Source organism: Schistocerca nitens, chromosome 8 (assembly GCF_023898315.1).
Source record: "Schistocerca nitens isolate TAMUIC-IGC-003100 chromosome 8, iqSchNite1.1, whole genome shotgun sequence".
NCBI lineage: Eukaryota > Metazoa > Arthropoda > Insecta > Orthoptera > Acrididae > Schistocerca > Schistocerca nitens.
Window position 1 is genome coordinate 625,145,862 of NC_064621.1, and position 26,740 is coordinate 625,172,601.

At 45.9% G+C, this 26,740-nt stretch overlaps 1 protein-coding gene across 1 annotated transcript in view; it reads right to left on the reverse strand.

Annotated features, from left to right (window-relative positions):
• Positions 1-26,740, reverse strand: part of LOC126198569 (neurobeachin) — a 1,606,419-nt gene that overhangs the window by 1,399,194 nt on the left and 180,485 nt on the right. The gene's annotated exons all lie outside the window — the stretch shown is intronic.

Sequence of the window (26,740 nt, forward strand, 5' to 3'; positions counted from 1 at the left end):
GATTGAATTGGCAGCGGGAAGCTCACGATCAGCAGAAATGGAGGAATCTGCAAGCATCCTGTGTTGCACGCCTACTCAAACAGGCCACTTCACCAGGTGATTGAATTGGCTGATGATGATAATTATGATATCAGAAGACAGACTACGACGATTCATATTTTCTTTAACAAGGAAGATACATAAAGGTTAAGGTTTCTTCGACAACCACCATATCGTTAGAGACGGAACAAAAACTCGGAACAGGGAGCCATATGAAACAGACCGTGTCCTTCCACAGGAACCCTCCTGGCATTCGACGTAAGCTATCTGCTGGAAACACGGACACCTCCAGTCTGGATGGCTGGACAGGGATTTAACCGTCGTCCTACCCAATACGTGACCACTGTGTCACCACCACGCTTGTTGAAGAAGATATTTTGGGACTGCTTCTGCACTACACTACAACGAAATAATGCGTCAATTACTTAAAAAAGGGGCAGAGTGAGAAATAAAACCATAGAAAGCAGAAATGTAGCTTTAGGGAAAAAACAGCGGTATTTATCGCTATGTAGGTGGGCGCCAGCGAAGTATTTTCTCATTCCGAGGTGAAAGTTGGAGACGATAATTCTGTGAAAAGATGCCGCCGCAATGAGAAACACCTTTTTGTTAATGACTGCCACACCCAGGCCGCCAACCATATCCATGACACTCCCCACCGTTTCGCGATTATACAAAACAAGCTGCCCTTCTTTGAATGTTTGCGATGCCCTGCGTTAATTCTATCTGGTACGGATCCCATACGACCCAGCAATCTCTAGCACAGTCTCTTTACTCGGTGTGTTGCATCTTTTAAGTGTTTCTTCAACAAATCACAGTGTTTGGTTATCCTTCACAAAACGTTATCTATGAGATAGGCTCCTATTTAAGTTGTCTGTAATTGTCATCCCCAGGTACTCACCTGCATTGACACACTTCAGGAATTTAACGGTCCCCATTTAGTACTTATTTGGATTGCCACACACTTTTCATCATTTAGGATCAATTCCCACTTTTCGCACTATGGAGATGTTTCATCTAAATCATTTTGCAATTAGTTTCGATCTTCTGATGGCTTTACTAGACGGTAAATGGCAGCATCGTCAGCAAACACTCTAAGGTGACTCCTCAATTTGTCTCTTAAATCGTTTACATACATTAGGAAAAACTGAGGGCCTAAACACTTCCTTGGGAATCGCCAGATATCAGTTGTGCTTCACGTACTGACTTTTCGTCAGTAACCAGGAACTGTGACCTTTCTAACAGGAAACCACAAATCCACTCGCACAACTGAGACGGTACTCCACTAGCTCATTTACTTTGATGTATTTCGACTATTATATATGCAGTGTGGTTTCTGTGCAAGTTGTAGGAAGACTTTCGTTCACTCTATTTTACTGCTGCTACCTTTAGAATTTCAAAGAGCGTGTTTCAGTCGGCACTGTCAAATGCTTTCTCTAAATCAGCATACGTTACAAACATAGGTTTACATTTTTAAACCTATGTCCTAGAAATCATTAAACGTTTCACACTCCACTGCGCCACGAAAAAGAAAGATGGATGAGACGTAGTACGTAAGGCCCGCTGACGATGGTACTGGCGACCCGAATTCCCAGGATGTTGACGGGCGCTGCTCTTGAGAAATGGCGTACGTTCGGCTGCCGTCAGTCTCCGGCACTGGCGTACGTGTCAGGTCGATATTTCCAGGAGAAGGCGGCGGCTGCTGCTGCTGCTGCTGCAACACGGCAGCAGGAACGCGCGTTATTACGGGGATGGGCTTTTCATCGCCGCCGCTCGCTATTCAATTCCGGCGCGCATTCACGCGGCGCGGCCGCAGGTATCCTTGGCGAGCAGCCAGCAGCCGGCGGCGCGCTCCATCAGCCCCCTGCCGTGTAGGCCCGCCCGCAACACAACACAACACGGCACGGCACGGCACAGAGCAGGCGGGGAGGCAGGCAGACGGAAACACACCCAGCCAGCCTCGACCTGCATCTACTGACGGAGGAGGCGTTCAGCCGCAGGCCACCACGTCCCAGCTAGGCGGGTCAGGGTCAGAAGCCCAGAGTACTTGCCCTCAGCTTCCTCTCGTCCTACGACGCACTTGGCAATATGTGTATTGAAACAAGTCAGGTCGTGAGGAGCTCCATCTGCAACGTCTTATAGTGATACATCCCATTCCTTGGATGAGATGTATCACGACCTTAATTACATATCTCAGAAAAAAGATGTTCCTGACTGAGAGTAGTTGATAAGTGGCGAGCACCCCACTGTTGGGCCGGCCGGAGTGGCCGAGCGGTTCTAGGCGCTACAGTCTGAAGCCGCGCGACCGCTAAGGTCGCAGGTCGAATCCTGCCTCGGGCATGGATGTGTGTGATGTCTAAGTTCTAGGGGACTGATGACCTCAGAAGTTAAGTCCCATAGTGCTCAGAGCCATTTGGACCATTTTGGACCCACTGTTGGGAGGTGTTCTAAATTGTAGGTGCTGATACCAGAACTATCGATCCAGTGACTGTACGAAACAAGGCAGCAGTCGGACGACCCTACCTACTGAGTTGGATGATGATGACGTTTGGTTTGTGGGGTGATCAACTGCACGGTCATCAGCGCCCGTACAAAGTCCCAATTTTTTACACAGTCGAATTGCTGAGATGGAGATAGCGAGTTCCATGCAGCGTGCGGTGCTGAAGAAACAGCTCCATGATATCTTGAACACGAAATGACAATGATAATAAATGTATTGTAAATGTTAATTACCAAGTTGAATATCAGATGTGTTATGTATGTAGTACAGAGGGGCAGTATATGTGCTGGTAACTGACCTCATTTATCATGTAGTGAGTACTAATTCTGAAGATAAATGTAAGAAGGTGAATTGAATGTCACTTCTTATTTATGTGGTGAAGTGAATGAGAACGAGAAGTTAATTTTCAGCAACCTATCGGCAGCCTGGAAGGAGGAGAAGTCTGTGCCAAGTTGGAGGAAGAAGGCACACGGATTCGGGGCACAGACTAGCTGGACCCTGATTCATAATACTTAACGGTGACCGAATATTCCGTGAGCATCATTCATTTGTATAAATATTCAGATGGCAACTTATTAAGTATTTGGCGCATGATGTGAAGTATAACAAACCACCACACAGCCCAAGGCAACCTGAAATGTTTCAGTCTCAAACACATGCGTGGAGCGGCCAACGACTGTTCCAGCACAACAGCTCGAATTGTCAGAAAGCACATGGTCTAGCACAGATAATTCGGTTTTATTTTGAATGTAATTTGTGCTTCACAGATGATAACTGCTATAACATTTCATAATAATTACACTCACTGACGGATGCTAGATCAACTACTTTTAACCTACAACCGGTTTCAGTCGTTCAGTCTATCTTCAGGCAAAAAAGCACCACCACAGAGGCACGTGTTCACATTACGATTATCAAACAAGTTTGTCAAGTCAATTTCCGTAAATTAGAAACCTGTTTCAACAAACACCTCATATTAGACACATTTAAGGGGCGACTTCAACTGCTCATAAAACTTTGACAATTATCATATATTCTTCAACTTTCGTAACTGTCGAATATTACATATATTGTCAAAATTTCATATAATCAAGTGTGTTGTTACGGGTGAGCTTAGCTGTCGGATTTATAGATACTGTACAATATCTGTTTCCGTGTCTAAATATACCACTGGTCAATTAAACTCTGAACACCAGGTAGGTTAGCAAGAAGGAAGGCCACATACATTAGTAGGTGATTTCGGAGCACACAGAGTGTGAAATTTAATACACAGGGGTTCCACTGGTAGCAGTAACAATGGCTCCAACCTGGCTGCGCATCGCGTCTAACAGATTCAAAGCCAGTTACGGGTGCGTCGTTCCACGCTTCTTCAAAACTAGGCCAGAGGTCATCAAAGGTCGTGGCTAGAGAGTGGTGGCGTGCCGGTCTCTCAGCAACCCATGACCAGGTGTTTCACTCTGGAGAACACCTCTCTTTATCGAGGTAGGTCATGATAGCACGGGCAACACGCGGCCTTGCGATATCTTGTTGAAAGATGACGTCACGAACACCTCTATCAAGGGGACCATCAGACCTGTTACCCAGAAATTTTGATGAATCTCGAGTATTTTATAGAGCGACCTGTTATGAGTGCCTGGCTAATGGCTATTCATGCGACAGCGTCTAGTTTTTAAAAGAATCAGTGCTGGAGTTTTATTCATACCTCGTATAGATGTAGCATTAGTCATGTTTCTAGTCAGGTTTCCAGGTTCGCGGCTAAAACGCAGTTGGCTCGAGTTCCAAACGCTTCCCGCGTACTTTATCTTTTTAAATTTCGTCGTACAGAATATCGCTATTACTACATGTCATGCAATATAACTATTATAGTTGTTGTACGTTGTAGAAATGCCAAATATCTGGATAACGTTCGCACAATTCGCGGGATGGCCACACTGATCACACATTTTGCACCATTGGGCAATGAAATATCCACGATGGCTGCGACAAGTGGAGCATCAGCGACCTCGGCGGGGTAATGTATGGTGCGGCATTATGAGACGAAGGATAATTGGCCCCCATTTTATCGATGGTAATCTAAATGGTGCAATGTATGCTGATTTCCTACGTAATGTTCTACCGATGTTACTACAAGATGTCTCACTGCATGACAGAATGGCGATGTACTTCCAGCATGCTGCATGTCCGGCACGTAGCTCGCGTGACATTGAAGCGGTATTGAATAGCATATTTCATGACAGATCGATTGGTCGCCGAAGCACCATACCATGGCCCGCACGTTCACCAGATCTGACGTCCCCGGATTTCTTTCTGTGGGGAAAGTTGAAGGTTATTTGCTATCTTGATCCACGGACAACGCCTGACAACATGCGTCAGCGCATTGTCAATGCATGTGCGAACATTACGGAAGGCGAACTACTCGCTGTTAAGAGGAATGTCGTTACACGTATTGCCAAATGCATTGAGGTTGACGGACATAATTTTGAGCATTTATTGCATTAATGTGTTATTTACAGGTAGTCACGCTGTAACAGCATGCGTTCTCAGAAATGGTAAGTTCACAAAGATACATATATCACATTGGAACAACCGAAATAAAATGTTCAAACGTACCTACGTTCTGTATTTTAATTTAAAAAACCTACGCGTAACCAACTGGTCGCCTAAAATTGTGAGCCGTATGTTTGTGACTATTACAGTGCCATCTATCACAAAGCGAAAAAAGTGGTCCCATTAAAACATTCATATTGCTTTACGTACTACACGAATATGTAATAAAAAATGGGGGTTCCTATTTAAAAAAACGCAATTGATGTCCGTTTGACCTATGGCAGCGCCATCTAGCGGGCCAACCTTAGCGCCATCTGGTTTCCCCCTCCAAGCTAGACAAGTTTCGTTCTTTGTAGTTTTTTCGTTTGACGCTGGCTACTACCAGAGCTGCAGTTGGTGTCGGCACAGCGCAGCAGACGACTGGAGCGAGCACGGGAGGCTGGTGGGGGACTGCGCGGGGCCCAGACTGGAGGGCGCTGGAGGCCCCCGAGGCCGCCGGCCGCCCATCCGTCTTCATTGGGCGGCTGAGAGGCGCGCGCCGATAAACACAGCACTCCCAACTGGAGGCGCGGGAGTGCTCCAGAGCTCTGATACGGGGCTCTATTTTTGTGTAGGTGCGCCCTGCAGAGCGTAAGCATTTCGAGAAGTCGTATTTAAGAACGACAGTAACCTCACAACTCCACTACTAATGCCACGATCTGGAACTGTCGTGATTCTGCCTTTCTCGCTCACAACAAGCTGCGGCCTCAAACGGAGCTTGTTACTCAGCAGACCGTGCGGAACAAAGATAAGACTGTCCACATTTTTTCGGAGCCTTCAAAACATCGCAATTGCCAAAAGATTGAGTGCTTCCACTAGCACCACACCCAGTACACCAGTACGGTGTTACAGAGATAACTCAATCGTAAAATGATGGAGCAGGAAACAGACAGTGCCTTGTTGAGGCAATCATTCATTCACCGCAATTCCTTTAGGACAAAGATCGTCAAATAAAGATGTTTCCTCCATAATACCACGAAGCGCACATTGTTATTCTTTTCTACGACAGTCTGTCACAGTGCTTAACTACTTATATATATTAGCAGGATTTGTTGAATGGAATGAACAACGTAATGAGTACACCATACGGACTGAGAGTAAGTCGAAGAAAGACGAAAGTAATGATCAGTAGGACAAAAGAGGACAGCGAGAAACCTAACATCACAATTGCTGATCACGAAGCAGAGGAAGTTAAGTAAGGCAGTAAAATAGCCCATGACAGACTGAGCAAGAAGAACATAAAAAGCAATGCTGGCAGAAAGGGCATTCCTGGCCGACACAAGTCTACTAGAATCAAACATAAGCCTTAATTTGAGGAAGAAATTTCTGTGACTCTACGTTTGGAGCAGAGCATTGTAAGGTAGTGGGTTGGTTCAAATGGCTCTGAGCACTATGCGACTTAACTTCTAAGGTCATCAGTCGCCTAGAACTTACAACTAATTAAACCTAACTAACCTAAGGACATCACACACATCCGTGCCCGAGGCAGGATTCGAACCTGCGACCGCAGCGGTCGTCGGTTCCAGACTGTAGCGCCTAAGGTAGTGGGGTAGCGAGAACAGACGAGTTGGTTGGTTGGTTGATTGGGGGGGGGGGAGGGGGGAGGGGACTAAACAGGGAAGTCGTCGGTCCCATCGGATGAGAGAAGGACGGGGAAGGAAGTCAGCCGTGCCCTTTCAAAGGAACCATCCCGGCATTTGCCTGGAGCGATTTAGGAAACTCACGGAAAACCTAAATCAATATGACCGGACGCAGGTCTTAACAGTCGTCATCCAGAATGCGAGTCCATTACGGTAGCCACTCGGTGAACAGAAGAGAATCGAAGCATTTGACATATAGTGCTGCAGAAGAATGCTGAAAATTGGGTGGACTGATCAGATAAGGAATGAAGAGGTGCTTCGCAGAATTGGCGAGGAAAGGAAAATGTGGAAAATACTGACAAGAAGAAGGAGCAGGATGATATTACTTCTGTTCAGACGTCAGGGAATAACTTCCATGGTACTAGAGGGAGCTGTTGAGGGTAAAAACTTCAGCAGAAGGCAGAGATTGGAATACATTCAGCAGATAATTGACTATGTAAGTTGCAAGTGCTACTCTGAGATGAAAATGTTGGCACAGGAGAGGAATTCGTGGCGGGCCGCATTAAACTAGACCGATGATTCGAAGGTGGGGGAAGGGGGGGGGAAGGGAAGGAAAAAATATAAGGTATTCTTTTTTTATTGAGTTATATATACATGCGGGGTTAAATGATACCTGTTTACAACGTACCACAGTGGTGTAGGGGAGGCAGGGACGGAACAGTTTGGTACAGCACACTTGTGGGCTATGGATCTGCAAAAAGGCGGAACCCATATCTATTATTTAACTGCAAATCCGGAAAGACAGGAAAAGAGCTGCAGCTACAAAAGACAACTTCAGACTCATCTACGAAAGACACCTAAGGTACGGCGTACGGGCGCCGTCTTTAATGCCCGCTCGTCCTCTTTATGCCATCGGTGTACCCAGTCTTAACCGTTTGCTCGTTTAGTTTTCTCGTTAAAATCGTTCTCGGATTTTAAAATACCCCATGTTGTTCCACTTAGAAAGTGTAAAATTGACGTTTGAGTAAATTTTACCGCTATATTTTGTGAATTTTAATTAGGTAAAACTAAGTATTACATAGTTTTGTTTCTCTTGCATTTTTACTAGGAACATATTGTGCTTGAAAGGGTAAAGTTTACTTCAAATAGTAAATGTAATTAGCCTCATTACTCTGACGAGAAAGTTTCATTAACTAACGTAACTAAGCCGGTGGGGTAACGGAGCGAGAGAATATTAGAACACAAGTACGACGCACATGCACTGTAGCTAAAGTGACCTTTGTTGGTCAATCCGAGGTTGTTCCCCAGTTTGATAGACCACTAGCGTCCTATATCAAATTGTTCGTTGTACTCCCTTAACACCACTGTGGTAAGTTGTAAACAGTTATCATTGCGAATGTACGACCATAAGACCAATACGTATGAATTAATGCAACAGTCAAGAAAAAAAGAGAAATTAAACTTTAATATTCTCTCTCAAATTACATTTTTTATAGCAAATGCTCCAAATTCTTGTCTCCGACATCGCTACAAAGTTGACATCGTGAACAAGAGGTGAGCACAGGGTACTCGCATACGGGAGGACTACGGTTCCAATTCCCATCCGTACAGGCCGGCCGGAGTGGCCGAGCGGTTCTAGGCGCTACAGTCTGGAACCGCGCGACCGCTACGGTCGCAGGTTCGAATCCTGCCTCGACAATGGATGTGTGTGATGTCCTTAGGTTAGTTAGGTTTAAATATTTCCAAGTTTTAGGGGACTGATGACCTCAGACGCTAAGTTCCATAGTGCTCAGAGCCATTTGAACCACTTGAACCCATCCATACATGCAGATCTGGTTGTCGCGTGCTTTTCCTAAATCGCTCCAGGTAAATTCCGGGATGGTTCAGACGACACGGCCGACTTCCTTTCCAAGTCTTTCGGAATCCACGCTTGTGCTCCGTCTCTAGTGACCGCGCCCTAGACGGGACTTTAAACTCTACACCTAAGTGACAAGAGTCGTATCTCCTAATACCGTGTCGGACCTTCTTTTGCAGGGCGTAGTGCAGCAACTCGAGGTGGCGTGGACTCAACAAGTCGTTGGGAGTCCTCTGCAGAAAAACTGAGCCATGCTGCCTCTACAGTCGTCCGTAAATGCGAAAGTGTTGCCGGTCCAGGATTTTTTGCACAAACTACCTTTTCCATGATGTCTCATAAATGTTCGATAGGACTCATGTCGAGCGATCTGGTTGGCCAGATTATTCACTCGAATTATTCACAATGTTCTTTCAACGAATCACCATCAACTGTGATCCGGTGACATGGCCGACTGTCATCGATAAGTTCCATCGTTGTTTGGGGACATGCTGTTCATGAATGGCTGCAAATGGTTTCCAAGTAGCCGAACATAACCATTTACAATCAATGATCGGTTGATTTGAGCCAGAGGATGCTGTCCGTTCCACGAAAACTCAGCCCACAGCATTATGAAGCCACCACCAGCTTGCCCAGTACGTTGTCGACAAGCTGAGACTATCGATTCCTCGGGTCTGCGCCACACTCGAATTCTAAAATCAGCTCGTACCAACTGACCCTGGGACTCATCTGACGAGGCCACCGTTTCCCAGTCATGTAGGGTCCAACCGGTATCGTCACGAAACCAAGGAGATGATGATGATGACGATTATGGTATCTTATTTATGGGGCGATCAACTGCGCGGTCATCAGTCCAATTTGTACACAGTCCAACGCAGCCACTGTCACGAATGACGATGATGAGATGAGGGGGACAACACAAACACCCAGTCCCGGGTAGAGAAAAACCCAAACCCAGCCGAAATCGAACCCGGCACCCCGTGATCCACAGCCAGCAACGCTGGCCTCAAGACCACGTGCTGCTGACAAACCGAGGAGAGGCGCTGCAGGCGATGTGATGTGATGTGCTGTTAGCAAAAGCACTCACGTCAGCCGTCGGTCGTCTGTTGCCAAAGCCCATTATCGTCAAATTTCGTTCGTCGTACGTCCCACATTGATTTCTACGATTATTTCACGCGCGTTGCGTGTCTGTTAGCACCGACAGCTCCACGCAAACGCCACAGCTCTAGGTCGTTCAGTGAAGGCTGTCGGGCACTGCGTCATCCGTGGTGAGAGGTAATGCCTAAAATTTCGTATTCTAAGCACACTCTTGACGCTGTGGCTCGCGGAATATCGAATTCCCCAACGATTTTCGACATGACATGTCCCATGCGCTTAGCTCGAACTACCATTCTGCGTCCAGAGTTTTTAACTGCCGTGGTGCGGCCACAATCACGCCGGAAACTTTTTCACACGAATCACCTGACCACAAACGGCAGCACCTCCAACTCGGCGACTTTTTACACCTTGTATACGCGATACTGCTGCCACCTGTGTACGTGCATATTGCTGTCCCATAACTGTTGTCACCTCAGTGTAATCTTCCTTCATTCTTTGCTTCCTTCCAACATCTACACACACCAAAACACCTTCGGATACTGCAAAAATTTCCGCTGATTGGCTGTCGATCTGTTACCCGTAGCTTCACAACGGTGCATTTCTGACCTACGGTTATTCGGAAAAAATTGTTTTGATTGGACGTGACTGTTACCTCCGACCTTCCAGTTGACTTACACAGCTAGTTACAGGGGGACATAAACTTCAACGTGGACTCTGAACACGGTGAACTTGATCCTACACGATAATACTCACAAGAATCCCATAACTGGAAGAAATTTGAGCCGCAGACTGGATTTGCAGCCTGGCACTTATCCTTGTGAGCCACCGTGTTACACATGTTCTCTACGCCAACAGCGACACCCGAAATGCCCGAACAAGCTCGTACATAAGCGGCGCATTGGAAACGTAAAACCGCCTCTGTTATGACAGTGATTTATACGCGTAATCAGCAGATGGTCCTCTCCGCACTTCCACGTATCGAGCATCAGTCATGCCGGCCGGCGGCTGTTCTTCTGTCGGCGCCACGCGTCACGACCAGTGATCGATGGTGGTCGGCGCCGACCGCATTAGCCGTCCCTCGGCGATCCTGTACCGCTAATAGGCAGGCGCCATCGCACCGTTCTAGCCAACACTGCTGTGGCTGTAGGGGGCTCGAGCCGTCACATACAGTACAAACAGTGCGGCGAACATCTGGACGCTTGGCAGCTAACTTGCGTACCACATTCCGAGCACGGCTGAACGCCGTTTGATTGACCTTCTAAATGTTAGTTTCTCTTATTTTTCTGGAACATGATTATAATTTCCATATGTCGTGCAAATGACTTTATTATTCTGGAGTGCATGAAGTTCACGGGGAAAAATAAGAGCATGCTTTTACAAGTTATATCAAACGAAGTTGTGCAAAATTTTTGAGGTTACAGTTCTGACACAGAAGCAGGTAAAAAATCATCTAAATGCGTTATGCGACCAGAATTTTTATGGTAAACCTACTCAGTCACCACTGAAAGATTATTTTATTTTATATTAACAACAAAAGTCGACATCGTGACGATCTGGTTGTGCGATAACTCGACTGAACTTCAGTGTATTCGTTGCCTATCAGGATCGACGGATAGGCAGGAGAGAATTAGTTTCATTAACGCTACTGTCCATTCTCAACGTTATCGAATTTAATCTGTGAGGACATCCGAACTAAACTTAACTCCTTCCAAACAGGTCATAAAGGCCAACTGTACCGACCGGCTGCCGTGTCATCCTCAGCACACAGACGTCAGTGGATGCGGATATGGAGGGTGTAAGTAGGCTGTTTAGGTTTTTATATTGGTAACGTCACGTAGCGCTCTGTATGAAAATCACTGGCCGTGCTGTGTACAGTCTGTGGCTGGTTTGCATTGTTGTTGGCTATTGTAGTGTTGGGCAGCTGGCTGTTAACAGCGCGTAGCGTTGCGCAGTTGGAGGTGAGCCGCCAGCAGTGGTGGATGTGGGGAGAGAAATGGCGGAGTTTTGAAATTTGTAAGACTGGATGTCATGAACTACTATATATATTATGACTTTTTAACACCATTAAGGTAAATACATTGTTTGTTCTCTATCCAAAGCTTTCATTGGCTAACTATGCCTATCAGTAGTTAGTGCCTTCAGTAGTTTGAATCTTTTATTTAGCTGGCAGTAGTGGCGCTCGCTGTATTGCAGTAGTTCGAGTAACGAAGATTTTTGTGAGGTAAGTGATTTGTGAAACGTATAGGTTAATTTAGTCAGGGCCATTCTCTTGCAGGGATTACTGAAAGTCAGATTGCGTTGCGCTAAAAAAATATTGTGTGTCAGTTTAAGCACAGTCATGTATAATTTTTCTAGGGGGACGTTTCAAGGGGCATGTGGCCAGCACACCACTCTGCCAGCGGTATCTCAGTTTACGAGACCGGAGCCGCTATCAGCCAAGTAGCTCCTCAGTTTACCTCGCAAGGGCTGCGTGCACCCCACTAACCAACAGCGCTCGGCAGACATGATGGTCACCCATCCAATAGCTAGCCCGGTCCGACAGCGCTTAACCGCGGTGATCTGACGGGAACCGGTGCTACCACTGCAACAAGATCGTTGGCGAGGACACCCAAAACAAACAATTAATTTATGCTGCACACATGGCATTTGCAGAAACGTGTTATCGAAATGCCCCAAATAACCCGAAATACTTCGATTCTGTTCAGCGAACCTCAACAGACCGAGTAGTTCAAGCGTGATTAAAAGCAGGATGACTGAATTTATAAAATTTAATATGAAACCACAATACTGGAAGCAATTCTTATGATCTAACATTTGTAAATACATAGTGGCTTCAGTGTAACACATTCTTTCGGTTTGCGCCGGCCGGAATGGTCGAGCGTTTCTAGGCGCTACAGTCTGGAACTACGCGACCGCTACGGTCGCAGGTTCGAATCCTGCCTCGGGCATGGGTGTGTGTGATGTCCTTACGTTAGTTAGGTTTAAGTAGTTCTAAGTTCTAGGGGACTGATGACCTCAGATGTTAAGTCCCATGGTACTCAGAACCATTTGAACCATTCTTTCGGATTCAATTGAAAAAACGAACCATTTTCGGTTGTACCTTTGATGTTGTGTGTTCCTATTGTGTATGAGTAATCACCAGCAAAGTTTCTCCTGCTATTTTCGATACTTCCTACGTAGAAATCTCACAAGTCGAAAAAAAGAAGACGAGCAAGTGCCGGAAGAAGCAGATCTACGTGTATATACATACATCCTTCCGCTGTTAGCGGTTTCTTAATTGCAATAACGGGACCACGACCTGCATGTTCATATGCACATCCTTATTCATTTAGCAGTTTCTTAAGCGGTACAGGGTAGCACACACTGACGACGATAAACACACCCATACCATAACACCACTTCCTCGGTACTTCACTGTTGGTACTACACATGATATGTAACATCCACGGGATAAATTTTAGCTACAGTGCGACGAGAGGAAATTATGCCTCTAACAGTTATAAACGTTATCTATCCGACATATGGAAAAACAGTGAAATAAAACAAAACGATGATAAATATTAATTATTTATATAATATTTTATGATGTAATTGGACATATCGATGTGTATCATACAAAGACAACGATAGTTGGAAATTCCTTTTATGGTCTGCGTTTGTCTTCCTTTGTTTTTACCTTTTTTTTGGTTGGCTTTTGTAGGTTGCGGACGCAAGACGCATATCAAACTGAGGTCTGTTAAGAAATTATAATTATTTGTTAATTACTGCTTGAGAATACAGTTCATTATTATTATAAATATGAGTGAATAATTATTTGTGACTTTAATTCCTCCCTCAATATATGTATACTACCGCGTGAAAATGTAATCACATGTCAGTTCTAGTATAATATATTTGTCCAATGAATACCCGTTTATCATCTGCATTTCTTCTTGGTGTAGCAATTTTAATGGCCAGTAGTGTATTTATATTGTAGCAACAAATTTAACCTCGTCTCGTGGGTGAAAGCTGATTGATGCTTATTAAGGCATTTTTCTGAAGGTACAGGAGTGCTGAGTATTAATACGGGTCCGCCGAAAAACGCTCTCTAGTTAATCAAAGGAGTGATCTGTCGCATAAAAGTCTAAGAGGGTCGAACCTGCCCGCAGCTGCCAGCGAGATTAAGCGCGACGCCGCGGCTCCTCCGAGGACGGCCGACCCCACTGTGAGAGAACTGTGTGCAGTGCACGGGCTCTGGCGGGACGGGAAGCACGTGCCGAGCCGGGGTATGGTCGGCCCCTCCAGAAGTGCCGCAGAGACGTCCGTAACAGCGTTATGCGCCGCCGTCTGCCGAACGGGGCGGTCTCTGAAGACGAAGAGGAGTGGAGTGGGTGGGAGAGGAAGCGGCGTCTCGGACCGACAGAGGGCGTGCACACCGCTAATTAACGCTCAAGGCGGCGCCGAGGATGACTGCTGTCGCATACCGAGCACACACTCTCGTCTGCGATCCCGTAGACCCAACCACTCATCCACCCACCCACCCACCCACACACACACACACACACACACACACACACACACACACACACACACCGTAATATTTCTGGCTTGGCAGCCATCTTTTATCAGAGCAGCTGAGAAGGCAGCGGTGGCAAGATGACGTAATGTGGTCCAAATGGCACTGAGCACTATGAGACTTTAACATCTCAGGTCATCAGTCCCCTAGAACTTAGAACTACTTAAACCTGACTAACCTAAGGACATCACACACATCCAAGCCCGAGGCAGGATTCGAACCTGCGAAAGTAGCGGTCGCGCGGTTCCTAGAACAGCTAGGCCACAGCAGCCGGCGACGTAATGTGCTGTGCGGTACCGATGACAGATGGTTTGTTCGATACGGGTATCGTGAAAAATCCGCCTAAATTGTGGTCGTCCTCCGCGATTGGCTGCTGCATTCGGTCGTTACGCGCCAAAATGACAACCTTAACTAAACAGCCTATTTACTTGCATTCATATTTAAAGCATCTCTCAATAGTGTGCTATCATTCTATTATTTGGCAAGTCTTAGCAACCAGCAGAATAATAAACAACTGAGAAATGAAAAGGCAGACCAAGCACTTCTGTGAACTTCGGATCGCGCCTAACTTGGATGGCGGGCGAAGTGGTTCGGCTGTAAGATCAGAGTTGGTTCGGCAGTCTCGGAGGACGGACATGTTGTCAGCCGCGATATCAGTTAAGACTTAATTTGCAAGGTCCAGTTTGTGAATGTAAGAGCAGGTTCGGCAGCGTCGGAGGACAGACGTGTTGTCTGCCGCGGTCGGCGTTAGTTAAGACTTTATTAGCAGTGCATGGTTATTCGGAACACATAGTAGAGAACAATGTGACACTAATTACGGAGATACGCAGTTCAAAAATTTGTTGAAGAATAAAAATCATTTGTGATTCTAAAAAGGAATATAATTCTCCAGTTTCTCGTGTTGCGCCAATAAAAAGGCGAGTGGCAACTCGTATAAACAAACTGATTAGAAATTTAACTATTTCTAAAATAACAGTTCATCGCTAACAAAAAAAAATGGCTCTGAGCACTATGGGACTTAACATGTGAGGTCATCAGTCCCCTAGAACTTAGAACTACTTAAACCTAACTAACCTAAGGACAGCACACAACACCCAGCCATCACGAGGCAGAGAAAATCCCTGACCCCGCCGGGAATCGAACCCGGGAACCCGGGCGTGGGAAGCGAGAACGCTACCGCACGACCACGAGATGCGGGCTCATCGCTAACAGTTTCTTACAGTCTCAAGATTATGAATTCACGACCTACATGCTACTTTCTGCGCAGGGGACAACAACTGTAGAACACAGCAGGTTGGTGAACATTTATTAGAACTTATGCATTCTACTCAGGGCTGTGGAAACAAATAGGCACCTCGCGTGTACTGCAATCTTAGTACAAGTGAGATCAGTGACACGTCATGTGTGGTAACACAGAGGAGGTATTGAGGAGAGAAATATTTTGGAGGGGAGAGATTTATCATATACACGTACATGTAACTTTAACTTTTTCCTCTCTCTCTCTCTCTCTTTTTCAACTTGCCGTAACACACACACACACACACACACACACACACACACACACACACACACAACAAACATCATCCATCCACGTATTTTGTGGCATTCGCAATACAGCATTTTTATATCATTTTCCTTCGCGAGTCTTTTTTTTTCTTTTGGAACGTTTTATTTCATTTTCTCAGTGATTAGCTAACTTCGCCTCCTGGGGCATTATCAAGCGACGTCATGAGGAAAATACTTAAGAAACTCAGAGCACACAGTCACTCACAGAGCAGCGTTCAGCACAACCATACTAGCTGTGGGGACAAAAACCACAGAGTCGAAGACTTTCCTTCCTTGGACGTCAGCCGATCTCTAGTTTTCACGCTTTCCTTTTAATTTCTGCGTACGTTGTTACAGCCGGCATGTTAACATTGTTTATAGTCCATAGTAAAGTGCTGACCTGGCAAATGGAAACTATCTGGGTAAACACCCCTTGTAATCGACACACCGGGTGGTTATAATCGAATTTTTCCTTATTTAACACGCTGTAACACGGAAACTAATTACCGTAGGAGCGCAAAACTTCGTACCATTAATGGCATGGACACGGGGAAGAGAAATACCGGTACCATCACTGCTGCAAATGGGGCTCGATATGACGCCCATTAGTGAAGACCCCCACTCTCGGCAGTTCTGTGTGTTCCCCTCACCCGTCAGAGAAAAATGAGCTTCGCTTGTCTGTAGGATGGTCCAGGGCCAGCCCTCGTCAACTCCAATCCTTGCGAGAAACTGGAGAGCGAAGTCAACACGTTGTCGTGCGTCCTGTGGTGCAAGCTGCTCTACGATATGGATCTTGTACGGATACCATTTGAGGGTGGTTCGAAGCACGTTCTGTGCAGTGAATCGGGGGATGTTCAACTGTCGTGACGCAGCACGCACACTGGCTGACGGTCGGGAACTGCGCGCAGCGTTGTCTGCCACAACAGCAGCGATTTCATCAACCACTTGTGGTGCAACCGGTCGTCGGCCTCTTCCCAGGGTGACGCCCAGTTCTCCGGTTGATTCGAATTTCTTCATCACGCTTCGCACAGCAGATGGAGAAAGAAGACCCATCCCCGGCGATGTTTCCAAAGTGCAGCTGCAGCATTACTGTCGTTTTGATAGCAGAGCGTCCGCTGCTCGTGGTCGTGCGGTAGCGTTCTCGCTTCCCACGCCCGGGTTCCCGGGTTCGATTCCCGGCGGGGTCAGGGATTTTCTCTGCCTCGTGATGACTGGGTGTTGTGTGCTGTCCTCAGGTTAGTTAGGTTTAAGTAGTTCTAAGTTCTAGGGGACTGATGACCATAGATGTTAAGTCCCATAGTGCTCAGAGCCATTTGAACCATTTTTTGATAACAGAGCTTCAGCAATAATGTCCTGCTTCTTTTGTCCAGGATCACGACGACACGCCAACAAGTGTACAGAGACTAGTCAGGTCTGTGATACTACGAATCACGATGACTGATACGGTACTTGTTGGCCATAGATGGAAATGGACGGTGACGCTGTGACGCATGGAAATCATGCACTCCATATTCTGGACATTAATGCTACCAAATTCGGTACTCGTAAGGTAATTAGTTTCCGTGTTGTAACGTGTTAAATACGGACAGTTTAATTATAACCATACGGTATGTCATTTCAAGACTGAGGCTTATTTGATTTGCTTGCACAGAAACAGAACAGTCCCACAGTGCTGGCGAACTTTGCTGTTTCGCATTGACACTCTCTACGTCAAATATACTCAGTCTTCCCTCCGTAGTCAGACATGTACAGAGAATCCTTACTGCGCCGTACACCAGTGACGAGTAGTGGACAGGGGGCAGAAGCCACAGAGTTTCTCACTTGACGAATGTGCCAGACTGCGGCCGCAGAGCGATCAGCGGGGGACGCACACGTGCTCCGCTCGCTGGCTCCACTGTGTGTACGGCGGGTAGCGGCGATCTCCTGCACACGCTACGAGGCTGCAGTTAAGAGTGAGACCACAGCGAAGCTGCGCGCCTCTCGCACGGACGGACGCATACGGTTCTGCGTAAATCGAATCGCTTCAGTTCTCTGTATGTGGATGCGAGGTCTCCCTTGTGGAAGAACTCTTACTGCTGCGCAGCCAGAATACTTCCGCCATCGGCAGCGCCAACAAAACCATTAACACCTACTAATGATGACACTATTTTCCTTTTTTAAACAGCAATGCGCAGCGGGCGCGCTTCCGCCCAGCGAGGAAGCTGTTTTCCTACCTAGATGTTGAACGGTTAAGATCGCTCTCGTGCACGTGAAGATATTATACTATTTAAATTATTTACTTCGTAGCATTTGTAAGTCAGGGAAAGTAATACGTCGTAGTGTGGAAGAAAGTATTCACGCTTATGTAATTTATGTGAAAGTGGATTTTGCTGGAGTTCATTGTTTAATAAATTAACATTATTCAGCTGAAATTGTGTTCATCATTTAAGTAGACACATTTCGTAATCGTCATCCAGATCGTCTCGATCATATTGGTCAGCACGATCGTGTAACTTCGTTCTTTCTGTAAAAAGAATTACTCTACCTGCGGCTGTCAAGAACATTGGACAGACAGCGTCGAGTGGAAGTATTACAAAGTGCAAACAACGGTGATACCACCTCAATGAAGTACACTTGTCTTTACAGCAACGATTAATAACAAGTTTGCTCTGTTACGGTTCAATTGAAGACATAAAGTCTGAAAATAAGTCAGTGATCATAATTTTGGCACTTTATTTTACAGGTCCGTCTTGATCATACAAATTATACACTTCACTATCACAGGTTTCGGCTACTGCCATCCTCAGATCTGTTACGAACAAAATAGGGTGTAATCAACCAAGTTCTGCTGACGCTAAATCTATAAAAGGCCTGTAACGGTTTTTTGGGCTTTGTTTTAAAAGCATCGTCAACGACCTGAAGAACGTTACAGTTGACTAAAATACTGTATTTACGGAGATGACTAGAAATGTATTACATTAGACTTTAAAAGGTAATGCTGTCACCAACCCGACCGTCGGTATGAACGGTACAGTACTTTATTACGGAAGGTCCTGTTGGACGTGCCGTGCCATCTGTCCTCTTCTGAACTCACTCAGCCAGCCAGTTACAGGGCAACTACTACAGTTTGAGGTGGGCTCGAAACAACGGTGCAACTAGACGTTTTTTACGTTAAAAACATTGCCAGAGGTGAAAGAAGTGATAAACAGCAGACAATTATGCTAGCACTGACCGAGATTCGAATACCAGATCTTACGGTCCTAGTGTGACACGTTATCAATGAGCTACCCCCATTTCATTTAGAGCTGTCACAATATGTTTTGTTTAACAAGAGCTGCCACGAAAGTATGGATCATCTGGTTTACCATTACATACCTGACTGCCAGAACACACCTTATACACGAACCTCGAACCGATACGAAATTTACAAGACAGCGAAGTTCACCTCATGACGAGGATTACGAAGCAATGGTCGTGGGAACACGTAGTGGACAAAATAGAAAGTGCCACTGAGGAACATTTGTTTAATGCAGAGCAAATATTATACACACGTTCCATTTGAACATTTCACTATTTTCCCGCAATTGGACCACGCTTTTATGATGACAATTTCCAGCATTTTATTCCTGTACTATCTCATACGAAATAAAAAAGTCACCAGTAGAACGAAACATAACGGTTTGTGGCCTACTCCTGTCCTGCAAAGAGGGCAGCTGCGAATGTCGACGGGGATTTCGGAACTTGGCTCTTCTGTCGCATGAGGGAATAAAGAGGGGGTTTGGAGCGGGCGGGAAGGGACGGTTAGGGGGGGGGGGGGACAGGGAAGCCGTAGCGAGGCTGGTGCAACCAGCCGCCCGGGGGGCTCACGGGGACCGAGGTGGTCGGCAAATTTCGCTCGGCTAGTACCCGCCGGCGGCTCTTATATTAATAGCGGACAAGATTTCCTCTCGAGGGTAGAATTTACTGCCTTCACCGGCCCGCCGGATTAAACTCACGCCACATCTTTCAGGCGAGGGAAGGGGCGGGGCAGGAGGAGGGGGAGGCGACGTTGTTTACGGTAGCTGCCGCTGGGCGGCTGACGAGTATAAATGAAGCGCCGGCGCTATAAATAAATTAAGACAACCGGACGGCAAAACGCGTCGGTGCGTGCGTGCGTCAGCGCCGCGCTGCGCTCACGCCTGCTGAACAGTACGGAGGAGGGAAGGAACAGCCGCGGGCGTGCCCGGTGTTCATATTGTGCCAAATTGTCAGTTAGCCGGGTAATGAAAAACCGAGAGCAGTGCGCGTGTTAACGGGGAAACGAGCGCTCTCAGGCGGCGAGCCAGGTACCGGCAGCGGAGCGCTCTGCCGCAGAGGTCAGGGGCAGCAGCTGCAAAATGCGACAACTACAAAAGTCAAATTATTAGTAAATTGCCGTCTAGAATAACGAACGAGTGGTGCGTGACGAGTCCATTCCGGTGCTGTAATTTAACAGAAATGACTTACCATTCTATTTCCAAATTTCAGTCCGCTTATTACACAAGAAAATGGTAAATTCTCATAACAACTGAATTCCCCCACTTCTAATTAAATTCCTCTAAACTTGACTTTTTCAATTGAATTTACTACCGCAATAACATATTTCACAATGCACACTTTTATACTGTGCAGCTTAGATTACTTGCAGTCCACGCCCTTCTGCAAAGCGTCTTTTTCCTTATTATATAATGAAGTTTCCAATACAACTTATCCTCCAAGTTGCATGCTAACTGGGTCTATTATCCTGACCTCTCATCTTCTTGTTCTAAGCAAGCGACGACCCTTCTTGCTCCAGAGACACCAGCTTCAATACGTAGGGTGTTTCTAATACCTGAGATACAAAATAAATTCATGAACCCAAGCAAAATGTTATTTTTAAAAAAATAAGTAGCTTAAGGAACATGAAAAAAGTAATAACTCTGCCAGTATTAAACGATGAATACTTTTGTCATGTTTAACCAGCAAACAGAAAAGAACTGCCTTTTCAAATGCTTCTTTCTTTCTTTTTACGGTTCCGTGCCTCAATCTTTAAAAATTGAACCCTTATAGGATCCCTTTTGTTGTCTGTCCGAATGCCTGTCTACCCAACTACTAAGACCACTTTTTCTCAGGAACGAGTAGACTTACCAATTTCAAATTAAGGTCCAATGTCCTTAGACGGTATAAAAATCTTAAGTCTCTAGGCCAATGTAACAAAAAAATACGGCCATTTATGTCACATATGTTGACACTCACAGACTCACTGATCGCAACCCATATTGTACTTCCCGCTGACCTAGAACCATGAATTTGGCCGCGCAGGGTAGCGCGCGGTCTAGGACGCCTTGCCACGGTTCGCCCCCCCCCCCCCCCCCCCCATCGGAGGTTCCGGTACTCCGTTGGGCATGCGTGTGTGTGTTGTGTGTGTTGTCCTTAGCGTAAATTAGTTTAAGTAAGACTAAGTAGTGTGTAAGCCCAGGGACCCATGACCTCAGCAGTTTGGTCGCATAGGAACTTACCACCATGAAATTTGGTAAGAGACAATGTTTCACAGTATAAGTAAAGAGAAAAGTCTGAAATTGTTAATTTGTAATTATACCACACGAAAAATATTTTTATCCGATTTCAAACTCGAAATTAAAATAGTCTCGAAAGTCTTGGAATCTGAGGCACCAATTTCTTGCAAGTATCAATGTCGATAACACATAAAAATCGTATTTATCCTCGATTCCCGGTCTGGGTAATCTGTCTGTATACGTAATTACGCTTTTACAGGTCTTACGCTTTTACAGGTCTTACGCTTCTACGGGTCAGCCGGCCGCGGTGGCCGAGCGGTTATAGGCGCTTCAGTCCGTAACCACGCGACTGCTGCGGTCGCAGGTTCGAACCCTGCCTTGGGCATGGATGTGTGTGATGTCCTTAGGTTAGTTAGGTTTAAGTAGTTCTAAGTTCTAGGGGACTGATGACTTCAGATGTTGAGACCCACAGTGCTCGGAGCCATTTGAACCATTGTTTACGGGTCACTCAGTGCGCCGGTCCTACTCGCACCTGGCCAACTGTTATTTGTCGAACTTGTGCCTCGCTTTGAAGGTGTTGCATTCGTCTCCGATAGACGGAAAGTGGAACCCAGGGGACAACAGCCGTGTGCAGACGGGCTGAAGTCCCTAGATAGCACGTGCTTGTTTCGCGTGGTCTTCTGCTTCTTCAGGTTCTGGACGCAGCACTCCAGGGAGCTCACCACGACCGCACCTGCCGGAGCCGCTGAGAATCTCTAGAACCGCAGCTCCATGACGCTCCGTAAGAGGCCCCCTGAGCAGCCAATCAGAAGCGCCGTGTCCTCAGGCAGCATCCTCTGCGTCTCGGTGTTCTTCTACCATTACATCAGCTCCACACCTGTTTCACCTTCTCAGTGACATTGCGGTGAAGGGTCTTCGGATACCGTGCTTTGACACAGCGGACACACACAACACAGTGCACCAGACCACTTGAAAATGTATTGCTCACCACCACCACCACCACCACCACGGAAGGCCTAGCCCACATGTACATATTTTTGCTCACCATAGGTCACAGATTTTCAGTACGCCTTTGGACTCTCGAGGCCTAGGAAGAGGTCGCTTGAAATGATTGGTCGTGGTACAACTGGTAAACACCGATGGCAGGTTACGGTTACGTGAAAATTAATGGGATTCTTCGTCCCGAATGTCATCTGGGCATCTTTCAGACTAGTGATAAGTGTGTTCTCGTGAGAGATCCGTTGACATTAGACGGAATGGGGCCATCGGGTCTGCTGAACTACGTAGAAACTGCTGACCAATCATGTGCATCCCGTCATTATTCGCCTATAGCGCGGGTGGGCAACCGGAGGTTGCAATCCGGCCCGTGGAAGAAAATCATATGTGTGTGTGTGTGTGTGTGTGTGTGTGTGTGTGTGGAGAGAGAGAGAGAGAGAGAGAGAGAGAGAGAGAGAGAGACGCTCATATTGTAGTCCGCCCAAACGCGTTTTCGGATATTTCCGCCGACGCTTGGCTCGCTTCGTGTCTGAGCTCATGACGTAGTCAAAGTTTTGATGTGACATGCCATTTTGCCTCTGCTAGATTTGAACAACACAGAGGAACACGTTTTCAGTCTGAGTGCGAAGTTATGGCCCATGTGGTCAGATGCGGGCGGACCTAGGTATGTAGGGAGAAGTATTTTCACCTTTCGGGCCCCAAAAGACACACGTTATTTACTGCTTACTGCCTAAGTCTGTGCTACACAATGACAGATCGCAAACGGTTCTAGTAGGCAACAATGGCAGAAATTTACCGATTATTCGCGAAATGTGCCGATTTCAACAACGGAAGCATAAGCCATTACTTGGTGCAAAAAATTAGTTCTGTGTTGTCGGTTCATGCGAAAAGTTCTTGGGCCAGTTGGTTGTTGATTTCGTGTAAGTGTTTCTGTGCATCTCTACTGAGTTTATTCGCAAAAATTCTAGCGTTAAGAAGAGTAGATGCTGAATGTCGCCAATTCCGGGAGAGAACGAACGGAGAATTTTTTTTTTTTTTTTTTACAGTATTCAAAGATAAAAAATGGCTCAAATGGCTCTGAGCACCATGGGACTTAACATCTGCGGTCATCAGTCCCCTAGAACTTAGAACTACTTAAACCTAACTAACCTAAGGACATCATACACATCCATGCCCGAGGCAGGATTCGCACCTGCGACCGTAGCAGTCGCCGGTTCCGGACTGAAGCGCCTAGAACCGCTCGGCCAGCGGGCCGGCTTCAAAGATAACCCTGTTTGCATTCTGTGTAGTGAATTAAAATCTATTGTAAAGTAATATAATATGAAAAGGAACATTTCTACGAAACACACAGCGCAACAACAGTTTACGGAGTATTTATGGAAACACAACATGAAAATGTTAATTTCCAATTTTGTCTAGCAACAGTTTATGTTTGCCAAACTGCGGACTCAGTGCGACAATTCGATTAAAGCTAGTTTTATAACGAGCAGAAAGTTGTTAAATCGTCAATGGCTTTTTCTGAAGGCGAATTCGTAATGGCGTGCCTCTCAGGAATTGCAAATGTACTATGTCACGATAAAAAAATAAAAAACCCAGTTCGAACAAATACGTTTATCGACACCATCACTTGTTTGCCGAAATGGTATGATGGCTGGTGAATATTTAAAAAAAGTTGGTGTGATGGTGTTGCCGCATTTGAAGCATTAGCGACTGCTTTGGACTAAGCTCAGTCAGCAGTTTACCAAAACACAACGTCAAAATATTAATTTCCAATTTGGTCAGGCAACAGCATATGTTCACCAAATCGCGGACACAGTGCGGCAATTCCGTTAAAATTAGTTTTATAGTTAGTAGAAAGGTTGTCACACGGTGGTTGGTGTAGATGTGGAGCTCAACTTAACGCAAGAATTATTAGCATTTCAGCCACTAAAGGAAACATTGTTATTAACTAACGGCTTTGCAAAATTTCGCAACGGAAGTTTTTAAGGCAGGTATTGCAAAACGTCGTTAAGTAAAGAAGCAATGTTCAGAACGTGAAAATAAAGGCAATCGTCTGAATATGTGGTGTACATAAAATTAATTTATTCTCAAAATAGGATGTTTAGAGGCATTATTTGTTGGCGTGGTGTGGCGGGAATGGGTGCCATTCATATGGGTGCGTTACCCCATAAACATTAATGTCACGGACGCTGAAGTTTTGGCTTTATGTACCGGAGCGCTGCTGTCGTGTCACGTGACGTCAGGCCTGCGGTTAACCAAAGGTAAACTGCACCTTCAGCGCACGGGTAAAAGTGCCGAGTGGCGTGTCGTCCACGAACACCTGTTTCATCGGCAGAAAGTCCAGGCATTACGGGGGACGACTACCCACGATGGGTACCGTTTGGGCAGTGGTATTTACAACAATGCATACTCCAGCCGCAATTTCCGAGCTTGGTGCTATTTACAGATTAATTCACATTTACTAAAGATGACATATTTAACTTTGACAACAAGCGTGTTTGGGAGGACGAAAATCCGCGTGCGGAGATGATTGAAAATCACCAACACGGTGCCAGTGCTAACATCTCGTCCAGGACAAGTGGTGACCATATCAATGGGCCAGATCAAATGCCAAACAGACTAAGGTTGGTTGGTTGCTTGATTCTTCCCATCGGATTAGGGAAGGATGCGGTAGGAAATCGGCCGTGCACTTTCAAAGGAACCATCCCGGCATTTGCTTGAAGCGATTTAAGGAAATCACGGAAAACCTATATCAGGATGGTCGGACGCGAGTTTGAACCGTCGTCCTCCCGAATGCGAGTAGCCAAACTGACTAACAGGACCGATCTACCTCACATTTATAGCAGATGTTTTCCCTACGCTACTGGAAGTAATGCCACTAAATATTCAGATTGACATGTGTCTGCAACACGACGCAGCTCCAGTAACTTCAGTTCGGAACCGCGCGACTGCTACGATCGCAGGTTGGAATCCTGCCTCGGGTATGGATGTGTGTGATGTCGTTAGGTTAGTTAGGTTTAAGTAGTTCTAAGTTCTAGGGGACTGATGACCTCAGATGTTAAGCCCCATAGTGCTCAGAGCCATTTGAGCCAGCTCCAGCACACTTTGATGTCGATGTGCGGAATCACCCCAATGTTGCATATCCCACTCGATGGGTTGGTAGGTGTGGACCAGTTCTCCGGCCAGCACAGTCGCCAGATCTGACACATCTGGACTATTGTCTGTGCGGTAGCATAAAGAGTATGGTGTTGGACTTTATTGCTCGAGTTCACGCAACGACTGAACTACTTCAAAGAGTATCGCGCTTAATGGCTATTATGCGAGAGGCTTAGCACCGCAAGTGAAGGCTCTGCACTGACGTTGGAGCTACGCGGTTCGAATCCCGTCGGAGGTTCGAGTTCTCCCTCGGGCAGTGTGTGTGTTGTCTCTAGCGTTAAGTTAGTTTACGTTAGCTTAACTAGTGTGTAAGCCTAGGACGGATGAGCTCAGCAGTTTGGTCCCACAGAAACTTACCACAAATTTCCAATTCCACTGACGTAATGTGAAACGCACACCCATCTCAGACTTGGACGCTCTCCAGGGCTCAAGCTGTGGGTTTTCGGGTATGGGTTCCCTCTTGAAAACCGATCAGAGTGCCTTCCCGTACAACAGACTAGGCGGTTAATAATTTTTTCATAATGTGTGGCCACAGTCATAATATATTTCTTTAAAGTCAGTACAGCCATTAGACCGTTTTTTATTTGCAGTGTTACAGTACACGACCATGATATACGGCTTTACAATGCCATTAAGTGTTTTAACGTTGTACAGGTCTAAGATGGCATACTCTCATTATTTAAAATACACTATTAGACATACTGTCAGTGTTTTTTGGACACCCTGTATACATTCGTCATCATGTATCTCCTTGTATAGAGATTCTTCTTCATTTTTATGGGGCCATAACAAATAACTAAACAGTTGAATCAGTTTAGCTACTACAACGAATATGTATGACTATTTGACTACAACAAACTTTTTTGTTAAAAGCAATATGTTAAGCAATATGTTCGTTGCCCCCCTCCCCCCCTCTCTCTCTCTCTCTCTCTCTCTCTCTCTCTGTGTGTGTGTGTGTGTGTGTATTCTCCTCTAACCGCTCGTAAATGACAGTTGCTAGCCTATTCGATGATATATAGTTAGTGATGCTCGCATGTGGTTCTCTTGTCAATTGTAACAGGTAAGTCACTGCCATTAGCCACGACGAATGTACTAGTTATGTTGGAAAATGTCAGCCTGGACTGTCATGGTGCTTTTGTTTCTCGTGTATCTGTCTCTTTTTTCACGAGCCAGTTGGTTCAGCTTGGGGAGCCAAAGATCAGATAAATAAAATTTCTACTATTTTTTTTTTTTGCAGCTATCTTTTACAATAGACAGGTACTGTTTGGTTTCGATCGTGCCTATTAAACAAGTAGACAGCATTTTAAACGAAGCATGCAGACTGATTACCGCTTCGCGGGCTAA